The 12,100-nt window shown below is 37.3% G+C and overlaps 1 long non-coding RNA gene across 1 annotated transcript; it reads left to right on the forward strand.

The window, feature by feature from the left end:
- Positions 1-5,479: 5,479 nt before the first annotated feature.
- On the forward strand, positions 5,480-10,314 carry LOC110568486 (uncharacterized). Its single transcript, XR_002478763.2, has 3 exons — positions 5,480-5,527; positions 7,291-7,353; positions 10,019-10,314. It is a non-coding gene; the product is annotated as an uncharacterized LOC110568486 (long non-coding RNA).
- Positions 10,315-12,100: the final 1,786 nt, after the last annotated feature.

The raw sequence follows: 12,100 nt of genomic DNA on the forward strand, positions 1-12,100 counted from the left end.
ATTCTTCAAGATGGCTCTGTAATAAAGCGGTTGTGCAACTTCTTAAACCTCTCCCTGCTCCTGGTTTCTTAGCTGATAAATAGAAAAATAATAATTCAATATTAAATGAATCAGTACATTTTAATCTTTAAGAAGAGTTTTTGGCATATAGTAAACATGATGTAAGAGTTAGTTAACACTAGATTAGATATAAATTGCAAGCTTTTAGTAATCTATTTAATGTATTGCAGTGCAAAATACAACGTTATTCTGTGTCTAAAACCTATGTTGATGCTTCAAAGTTTTTCCTTCCAAAACTCAAATAAAGAGAATTTTGAAAAATACACACAGACTTCCTGTTAAGATCAATAACAAGGGAAAGATGTCCACTCAATGCTTCTTTTCAACATTATACTGGAAGTCCTCACTAAACCAATAAGACAAGACATAAAGTTACACAGATTGGAAAGAAATAAAACTATCTTCATATGTAGACAACATTATTATCTATGTAGAAAATATAAAAGAATAGTCAAAACACTCCCAAAACTAATAGGTGATTATAGCAAGGTTGCAGGGTACATAATTAATATACAAAAGCCAACTGCTTTCCTATTTACCAGAAATGAACAAGTGCAATTTAAGAATAAAAATAATATACCATTTACTTTTGTACCTCCCCAAAAGAAATACTTCGAAATAAGTTTAAAGAAATGTACAAGATCTATAGGAAGAAAATGACATAACTCTGATAAAATAAATCACAGAAAAACTGAATAAGTGGGGAGCTCTTCCATGTGAATGGATAGGACAATGGGATATTATTAAGATGTCACTTCTTCCCAATTTGATTGAGTTCAATCCCAGCAAAAATCCTAGCAGGCTGTCTATGGATATCATTCATATGGATTCTTCAGCTTGTATTGAGAGGCAAAAGAAGAAAAATAGATGGTAGAATATTAAAGGAGAAAAAAGTTGGGAGACTGGCATTACCTGACTTTACGATTCATGATCAAACTAAAGTAATCAAGACAGTGTGGTATTGGTGAATGAATGGAAAAATATATCAATGAAACATAATAGCCCAGAAATGAAACGATACAAACATCATCAACTGATCTCTGACAATGGATCAAAAGTAATAAAAGTGGTGAAAGGATAATCTTTTCAATAAATGGTGATGGAAAAACTAGACCTTCACATGCAAAAATATTAATCTAGACACAGACCAAACACCTTTCACAAATATTACCTCTAGATGTAACTATCACACACCTAAATGCAAAATATAAAACAACAAAACTCCTAGAGGATAGCATGGAGAAAATCTACCAGTTGTGGTGTGGCAGTGACATTTTAGAAACTGCTCCAAAAGCATACTGCATGAAAATAATAATCAATTATTTAGATTTAATTAAAATTAGACACTTATGCTCTGCAATTGAAAATGTCAAGGGATGCCTCCAGCATCGTTTTTGTTTTTTTTGTTTTGTTTTTTTTTCACTTGGGATTGTCTTGGTTATACAGGTTCCTTATGAAATTTAAGTAGTTTTTTCTAATTCTGTGAAGAAAGTCAATGGTAGCTTGATGGGGATAGAACTGAATTTGTAAATTACTTTGGGCATTATGGCCAGTTTCATGATATTGATTCTTCCTATCCATGAGCATGGAATGTTTTTCCATTTGTTTGTGTACTCTCTTATTTCCTTGAGCAGTGGTTTGTAGTTCTCCTTGAAGAGGTCCTTCACATCCCTTGTAAGTTGTATTCCTAGGTGTTTTTTTCTCTTTGTAGAAATTGTGAATGGGAGGTCACTCATGATTTAGCTCTCTGGTTGTCTATTATTGGTGTACAGGAATGCTCGATTTTTGCACATTGATTTTGTATCCTGAGACTTTTCTAAAGTTGTTTATCAGCTTAAGGAGATTTGGGGTTGAGATGATGGGGTTTTCTAAATATACATTCGCATCATTAGCAAACAGAGACAATTTGACTTCCTCTCTTCCTATTTTAATATGCTTTATTATTTTCTCTTGCCAGATTACCCTGGCTAGAACATCCAATACTATGCTGAATAGGTGTGGTGACAGAGGGCATCCTTGTCTTGTGCTGGTTTTCAAAGAGAACCCTTCTAGCTTTTGCCCATTTAGTATGATATTGGCTGTGGGTTTGTCTTGAATAACTCTTACTATTTTGAGGTATGATCCATCAGTATCTACTTTATTAAGAGGTTTTAGCATGAGGGGTGTTTCATTTTGTCAAAGGTCCTTTCTGCATCTATTGAGATAATCATCTGATTTTTGTCATTGGTTCTGTTGATATGTTGGATTATGTTTATTGATTTGCATATGTTGAAAAGCCTTGCATCCCAGGGATGTGCCAACTTGATTGTGGCTTCAAACTATACTACAAGGCTACAGTAACCAAAACAGAATGGTACTGGTACCAAAACAGATATATAGACCAATGAAAAAGAACAAAAGCCTCAGAAATAACATCACACATCTACAATCATCTCCTCTTTTACAAACATGACAACAAAAAAAAAGTAATTAGAAAATGATTCCATATTTATAAAATAGTGTTGGGGAAACTGGATAGCCATATGCAGAAAAGTGAAAATAGACCCCTTCCTTACATCTTATACAAAAATTAACTCAAGATGGATTAAAGACTTAAATGTAAGACCTAATAAAATCTCTAAAAAAAAAAAAAAAAAAAGCAATACCATATAGGACATAGGCATGGGCAAAGACTTCATGACTAAAACACCAAAAGCAATGGCAACAAAAGCAAAAATTGACAAATGGGATGTAATTAAACTAAAGAGTTTCTGCACAGCAAAAAAAAAAAAAAAAAAAACAAAACAAAAAAAAAAGCTATCATGAGAGTGAATAGGCAACTTACAGAATGGGAGAAAATTTTGGCAATCAATCAATCTGACAAAGGGCTAATATCCAGAATATGCAGACAACTTAAATAAATTTACAATAAAACAGCAAACAACCCTATCAAAAAGTGGGCAAAGGATATGAACAGACACATCTTAAAAGACATTTATGTGGCCAAAAAACATATGAAAAAAAGATCACCATCGCTGGTCATTAGAGAAATGCAATTCAAAACCGCAATGAGATGCCATTTCACATTAGTTAGAATGACAAGCATTAAAAAGTCAGGAAACAGATGCTCGAGAGGATGTAGATAAATAGCAACACTTTTACACTGTTGGTGGGAGTGTAAATTAGTTCAACCATTGTGGAATGCAATGTGGTGATTCCTCAGTACTTAGCACTAGAAATACCATTTGACCCAGTAATCCCATTACTGGGTATATACACAAGGGATGGCAAATTATTCTACTAGAAAGACACAAGCATACGTACGTTTATTGCATCACTGTTCACAATAGTAAAGACTTGGAACCAACCCAAATGCCCATCAATGATAGACTGGGTAAACAAAATGTAACCATAAAAAGGATGAGGTCATGTCCTTTGCAGGGACATGGGTGAAGCTGGAAACCATCATTCTCAGCAAACTAACACAAGGGCAGGAAACCAAACATCACATGTTCTCACTCATGAGTGGGAGTTGAACAATGAGAACAGATGAATATGGGGAAGAGAACATCACACACCAGGCCTGTCGGGGGATCAGGGGACTAGGGAAGAGATAGCATTAGGAGAAATACCTAATGTTGCTGACGGGTTGATGGGTGCAGCAAACCACTATGGTACATGTACACCTGTGTAACAAACCTGCATATTCTGTACAAGTATCCCAGAACTTAAAGTATAATAATAAAAACCAATAAAAGAAAATAAAAAGAAAAAAGGAAGTGTCAAGGGAGTGAGAACACAAGCCAAAAACGCGGGGATAGTAGCCAGCAGAGAGCTGTTCTCTGCTGCGTAGTTCTTACGTGTTTCGGTGCAGTTGTTCAGTAGTGTTCTGTGGTGCAGGGGAAGAGAGTGATGACGCTCTTATGTAGTCTGTTTCTGGGCCTAGGAGGAACCTCCTTCGATTACTGGCTCTATGCCTGGGTTTCTTTTGCTAGATTTTCTGGTCCACAGCATTCACTAAGGCAGAGGCTGGTTGGCAGATAAGTCATATCCTTGCCAGTTGGGTGCTGGGAGGGAGACACATGCCGCTCCTCAACCAGCGTGCAAAGCTGGGCACCTCATCTTTCAGTGATCTGAGAGTTAGGGCTCCTCTCTTCTTGGGTAATGCCCAAGCGGACAAATCCTGCTTGGCTGGGTTCTGCAGGGGTGTCGTGGGTTTGGGTCACTTGATCTGCTGTCTGGGTGTTTCTCAAAGGAATACAGGGTTGTGCCTGCAAATAGAATTCAGGCAGAAGTGTCACCCCCTCCTGCTATCCAGGGGTTTCCTGGGACAAGAGGCTGCAGTTGCACCTGCCAACTGAATTCACCCAGGAGCAGGAAAACTGGGCTGGAAGCTCTAGCAGGCATCGCTGGACTACCTCACTATCTGCTCTCTTGAGGGTGTTTCCTGGAACAACAGGAGGTTGTACCCACCACCAGTAAGTTTAGGCACAACTGGGGCCGCTGGGCTGGAAGTTGGTGGTGAACCTTGTGCATGTGTAGGGTGGAGGGGCGGCTGTGGGCTGGAGGGAGTGGAACAATCCTACTGCTCTTGGGCACTGTGACTGCAGTCTCTACTGGGAAGATGGCACTAGTGCCTCTCTTTCAGGGTCCAAGGCTTGTGGAGGTCCCCTTGGACCTGAAAGCTGCCTCTGCAACATTTCCAGTGGCTCTCTGCCTCAGTTTAGAAGCTGGTGGGAGAGTGCAGGGAGGCCGAGCGGGAGATGTGGGGGACGGCAGGGAAGTCTTCCATTCGCTACCTTACACAGGTTCCTGCGGTGAGTGTGAATCCCTGGGGGCCTCTTACTCACTTGCCCATTCCTGTGTCGCGGAGCTTCTCCTGGCTCCGCATTCATCCCAGGTAGGCTGCTGCTCAGCTGTGCTCCTCTCTGCTCTCTGTCTCCTTGCTTCCTTGATGGAGTGACATGGTCTCTTAGATGATCAGCTTGCAGGATCAGTGTTCACCAGCCCTTTCTTCCCTGAGAGGAGCGCACATCAGCTGCTTCCAGTCCCTCGTCTTTTTTTTTTAAGACGGAGTCTAGCTCTGTCACCCAGGCTGGAGTGCAGTGGTGCGATCTCCACTCACTGCAACCTCTGTCTCCCAGGTTTAAGTGAATCTCCTGCCTCATCTTCCTAAGTAGCTGGGTTTACAGGTGCATGCCACCATGCCCAGCTAATTTTATTTTATTTTGTTTTTATTTATTTATTTTTTTTAGTAGAGACAGGATTTTAACATGGTTGAATTGGTCAGGCTGGTCTCAAACTCCTGAACTCGTGATGCACGGGCCTCAGCCTCCCAAAGTGCTGGGATTACAGACGTGAGTCACCAAGCCCAGCCCACCATCTTCACTCAACCCACCTTAATCATTATTCCTGTGTCTCTGGCTTTTTATAACTAAAGAGTTATAAGAATAGAGATGTATTCCACTCAGTCTGAGCGTTTATAAAGGTGTTTAATGTATTATTTATTTAAGCCTTACCGGATAATTCTAAGTTGGTTTACTGACAACAGTAAAATATTTATCTAATGTATTTGTCTTTCTTTTCTTGATGTAGTCTTCAGATAAAAGACAGACCCTCCCAGTTTTGAGGTAAAGCACACCATGAAAAGAAATGATTTTAAAACGATAGATTTCAAGCTGGTGTGGAAAAAAAATTCTTGTTTTTAAATTACTCTACAATTTATATATATATATTTTTTTGTGATGCTGTCTCGCTCTGTCACCCAATTACCAAGAAATATATATACTAATGAAGCATGCACCAAATCACATGTCATTGATATAACATCCATCAACTTTTGCTTTGATGAAAAAGAAAATAAAATTTAAGAATAATTTGGCCTGGTGTGGTGACTCATGCCTGTAATCCCAGCACTCTGGGAGGCCAAGGTGGGCAGATCATGAGGTCAAGAGATCGAGACCATCCTGGTCAACATGGTGAAACCCTGTCTCCACTAAAAATGCAAAAATTAGCTGGATGTGGTAGTGTGAGCTGATAGTCCCAGATACTCGGGACGCTGAGGGAGAAGAATCACTTTAATCCGGGAGGCGGAGGTTGCAGTAAGCCGAGATTGCGCCACTGCACTCAGTCCTGGCGACAGGAGACTCCGTCTCAAAAACAAAAGAACTGTAAATGGAAACACCCGAGCTGTATTTAAAAAGAATATAGGTTGGGCTGGGTACTATGGTTCACACATGTTATCCCAGCACTTTGGGAGGCAGAGGCAGGTGGATTGTTGAGCCCAGCAGTTCGAGACCAACTTGGGCAACATGGCAAGACGCTGTCGCTACAAAAATTCCAATAATTAGCCAGAGTGATGACACATGCCTGTAGTCCCCACTACTCAGGAGGCTACTTGGGAAGATAAGGTGGGAGGATTGCTTGAGGAAAATGGACGTTACAGTGAGTCAAGATGGCACCACTGCACTCTAGCCTGGGCGACAGATGAGACCCTGTAAAAAACAAAAGAAAGAAAGAAAAGAAAAATAAAAGAAAAGAAAGGAAAAGAAAGAAGGAAGGAAGGAAAGAAGGAAGGAAGAAAGGAAGGAAGGAAAAACATGTATGCTTTGTAAATTATTTTAAAAAACAAAAACAAACTATTAAATTAGTAAAGTTTGCAACTATATAGAAATTTTTGAAACAGTTACATATCTACTTTCTATTCACCACTACTTTAAACAGTAGTTGTATATCAGAGAACAATATAGACAGAAATTTCTACATTTATGCAGCTTACACTATTGCAGGAGATAAATAATAATAAATATAATTGTTTACTACTTTTTTAATGTGCTAGAAGATGTTACGTATTATGTTGGTGAGGTGCTTGCATCTTTATTTTCCAATATTTTACTCTGAGAGGCAGATGTATATATGTTACCCCAAAGGGCAATGCCTATATTCTATTTCAGTTGGAAGTTCTTATTCTAATGTACTATTTTTTAATTACATGAGCAACAGAAAATTCATCTGCAGACATGATCTGATTATTTTAGTTACTTTCAAAAGGCGATATTTGTTGTACAGTCTAAGGAGCATCAATTTAAATCCTATGACTGTAATATAATGAGATATACAATTTGAAAATTGTTTTTACACTACACAATTATTTTGTATTCAACAAAATATATTACACTTTTATTAGAACACTAGTATTTGCACATATTTTACCACAATGTAGTTAATGTTTTTCTATTTCCTTTTCCCCAGCGATATGAAGCGCCATACTAATATCTCAGCAATATGCATATGTTTGAAGGGAGCTCGTGAAAGGTAAGAGGAAATAAGGTGGAAATTGCCCACTACCTCCTGATCATAATCCATTTATCTGTTTGGTGTTATGAAGTTTTAAGATGCTTCAGCTTAACCTCATTTCCATTATCTAGAGACATTAAGACTCTTTTGCACAATGTTGAAAAACCAGACGTTTGATTACTTCATCAGAAGGATCAAACAATGACAATCTGGAGGTGTACAGATAATGTCACTCCATAATTATTAAACTGAGATTGGTGTTGTAATGCAAATAATGAGATTATATTCTCAGTTAAATTATATAAAGTCTGGTAGCCTCCATATAAATGTCATCATATCCACTTGTGTTACTAATTTGAAAATATGTGTTTTCAATTTGATTACACAGAATACATTTTATTATAAAAATAAGTAATACATTAGCCTACAGAAAGGAAAATTTTATTATTGGCACAGAGTCATCTACACAGTAAAGGAAGACTACTTCATTAGTACTTAGTCATAAAATGTTTTTTGTTATTTGAGACTCCTTTCAAAATGTAATACAATTGCTACAGATTTTTGCTTCCTAAGTTATAAATACCACCATCCACATTTCTGTATGTTCTTTAGGCACTCTATGCTGTATACAATTGGAATATATTTTTCTGCCTTAATATTTAATTCTTTCTTTTGTGGCAGATAGACCATAAGATTTTCAATCTCTTGGTGCTAAAACCTTTGCATAATCCCCTTCTTCAGAATGTGAGCTAGACTTGTGACTTGCTTCTAACCAGTAGAATGTGAGGCACATAAGGAATGTCACACCTGTGATTACATTACACTGTGTGAAACTGTTCTGCTAGCTCTCACTGTCCTGCTGACCTTTAAGAAGCAAATTGAGATGTTTTGGTGAGGGTCTGCTTATGAAAAAGTTTATGTGGCAGGAAACATAGACAGCCAGGAACTAAAGGTGGCCTCCATTTGACAACCTGCATGGGTCCAGAGTCCTCAGCCATAGAGCTGCAGGAAAACAAATTCTGAATCGGGTATGGTGGCTCATGCCTTTAATCCCAGCACTTTGGATGGCCGAGGTGGGTGGATTACCTGAGATCAGGAGTTTGTGATTAGCCTGGCCAACATGGTGAAACCTTGTCTCTACTAAAAATACAAAAATTAACTGTGCGTGGAGGTGCATGTCTGTAATTCCACCTACCCAGGAGGCTGAGGCAGGAGAATTGTTTGAACCCAGAAGGCGGAGGTTGCAGTCAGCAGAGATGGTGCCAATGCATTCCAGTCTGGGCGACTGGAGTAAGACTCCATCTCAAAACAAAAAACAAACAAATTCTGCCAATGGCCTACATAAGCTTGGAAGTGAGTTAATTTGCCATTTGAGACTCCAGATAATTACACACCCTTGAAAGCAGATTGTGAGACCCACAGTGTTTTTCTGTATTATGAATATATAGTTACCACTGCTTCACAAATTTGCTTTTTTTCGAATCCTGCTAAACTCATAAACAAAAAAATTATTCTTATTTGTGGCTAACGAGCAATAATATCTACAACACAATCAAATTGTTTCCTACTTGAAGAATCAAAATACATGAATTTGCATAGATATCATCAAAATAATCTCCCCAAATTAGGATATAATTTATCCTTTAATCATAGTGCAAATAATTCATGGTGCAAAGGAGACTTAACCTCTACTGCCTTAAGAACTCTAAGCTACCACTGCCAACAGACAATGGAGTTTAGAGACTGCACTGGATTCATTGCCAATGTTATCTCTGAAAATGAAATTTAGCTCATGACATATATGACGCATCATTCTTCTGCATGATTAATTCTCCTTCAAATAACTCAATTTGGGGTGAGTTTATTTGATTGGCAAAGCAAATATCATAGGTTTGTTGTTGAATTGCAAGTAAAGTTAGAAACGTGGATACTTACCCTGACTTGTTTCTTTAGAAAATTGTATATGCACCAAATATAAACTTTACCAAAAAAATACAGAATTAAAAATTTGAACTCATAAATGTAGAGAGTAGATTGATGGTTACCAGTGCCTGAGGGATGGGGAGGATATGAATGGTAAAAGGAGAAATATTGGTCAAATGACATAAAGTTTCAGTTAAATAAGAAGAATAACTTCTGGTCATCTATTCCACAGTGAAATGACGAGAGTTAATAATTATGTATTATCTATTTCAAAGTTGCTGAGAGTAGATTTTAAAGTTTCCCACTGCAAAGAAATAGTAAGTATGTGAGATAATAAATATGCTAAATGTGTTAGCCTGATATGGTCATTCCACAGTGCATCAACTTATTGAAGCAACATTCTATACCATAAATAAGTAAAATATTTTTTTGTTAATTAAAAGTAAAATTTTTTAAAATGTGTAAACTGGTTGACTGTTTAATGCTTTGCACCCTAAATTGTAGAAATAATCTAAGGTAGTATTCTTACTACTGAAAAATATTATATAACTTCTGTATATATTTTACTCTAAGAGAAAGACATTTACCCATAGAAAAAACAACACTGGACTTTTGAAGACTTCAGCCGCTTCACTTCCCAAACTCCACTCCCTTCAGAGGTGGAATTTTTCCGAAAGGATCAGTAGAATATATTTTCTCTGCATGATTTTCTCTCCAAGAGAAATATGCCAAGAATATTTGTTTCCTATACTCCACATAGCCATCATCCACCACAGTCATTCATCTGAACTTCACGTCTGGCCTCCTGGGAAGTAGGTCACCACCTCTACACTGGACCAAGTCAAGATTCAAAATGTGCTAAAGCTTAAAGTCACCTCTCTATTTGGTAGCAGTCCAAAGTGGACCAAAATATTCCCTAAGTAATAACCAAGGTGAAATATATAATATTGATAAGTCCAATTTTGATCTCTATGAGTGGGTACTAGTAATGGAGAGTTGTTATGAGTAGGATAAGAGAGGAGCTGTTGGTTGTTTCATAAAAGCAAAAGGTATTAAGGAAATAAGACTAAGCCATCAACAAGTACATGTCCTGTTTAATTTTTAATGTTTCCCTGAAATACCTTAAATGTTGGCCTCTCCCTAAAAGAGGAAAGGGCTGTACTTCTTTCTAAAATTTATAGCATAGTGTAATACAGGCTGAAAAATGTCCTGGTTGACATGTCCTGTTATTCAAAAAATATTAATGTGGTGCTTTAGGCAGAAGGAACATGATCCTGAAGGGAAGCATAAGTATGCAGATAGAAATGAAGAACAATAGGGATGGTAACAATACCAGTAAATCTATATAAATATTTACTTAAGAAGAGAAGAACCAGGTAAACTCCCATAAGTGCTAAATATAGAGAGAAATAATATTCATTTTTAAAATCACATAAGTGGTGAGAGTAGTAAACTGTTTTAAGGTCATAATATTATCTGTCAAGTGGTAAATTTCCTTATTTATATGTGGGTGTGATATGTAAAAGATTCATGTTGCTGGGATAATAGAGTAGTTTAAAATGTATATTGGTAGTAACAGGAAAAATTGGAATTTAAAAAATCTTTGTTACTCTCAAAGGGGTTAATATAGTAAAGAAAATGTAAGCAAGTTTAGACAAACAGTAAAGAAAAAGTCAAACAGTGTACATAAACTCAAATATAAGAAAGAAAACAATGTATGTCAACAAACTAAATATTTCAATTAAAAGGCAAAATTTGTCTTTCCCACTTTTAACTTCAATTTAAAAACACACACTGGGGTCTATTGGAGGGTGGAGGGCAAAGCATGGAAGGAGGGAGAGGATCGGGTAGAATAACCAATGGGTACTAGGCTTAATACCTGGGTGTAACACCATGTTTTCACACTGATATTTAACATAAAGAAGTACCCAAGACTGGATAATTTATAAAATACAGATGTTTAATTGACTCATGTTCCACATGGCTGGGAGGCATCAGGAAACTTACAATTATGGTGGAAGGCAAACAGCAGGCAAAGACCTTCTTCTCATGGTGGCAGGAGAGAGAAGTATAATCAGGATAAATGACAGACGCTTATAAAACCATCAGTTTTCATGAGAACTCACTCATTATCACAATAAGAGCATGGGGGAACCACCCCCTGTGGTCCAATCACCTCTCTCCCTCAACGCGTGAGGATTACAGGTCCCTCCCTTGACACATGGGAATTACAATTCAAAATGAGATTTAGGTGGGGACCACAGAGCTAAAGCATATCAGTGAGTGATGAAATAATCTGTACAACAAATCCCCACGACACTAGTTCATCTATGCAACAAACCTGCACATGCACCACTGAACTTAAAAGTTAAAAACAGTAATAAATAAGTAAAAAGACAATGTAAACTCTCCATTGTTCTCTATAAACATCATCTTTCTCCTAATTTGTTGTTTATTCTTTTTACTCTATAGATTTTCCAAGATACGATAAAACGATTGCTAAAAGGCACAGTTACATGATATATTTTTAATGACAGGTGATACTAATATTCAAATATTTTCACTCACACTAGATTCAAGATAATAAGAATTCAATTTCTTGGAACTATTTAGATTCCAGTTTCGCACAAGGGAATCCAGTTTTTAATATGAAGCTTGCACCATGCATGATGGTCTCACTTTGGCCAGTCTCTCAGTCACTGCATATGTGAGATTCTGACTGTGTTACTACTCATTACACATAAGTAAAATAATCCTGACACAATCCTGAAAATTTACCATGAGCCTGGAAGAATCAAAGGTCAAAATCTTTGTCAGGCCATTCCTGAGAAAAACCAGATTC

Source organism: Aotus nancymaae, unplaced genomic scaffold (genome assembly GCF_030222135.1).
Source record: "Aotus nancymaae isolate 86718 unplaced genomic scaffold, 86718_ANA_hifiasm-v0.15.2.pri h1tg000022l_1, whole genome shotgun sequence".
Lineage (NCBI taxonomy): Eukaryota > Metazoa > Chordata > Mammalia > Primates > Aotidae > Aotus > Aotus nancymaae.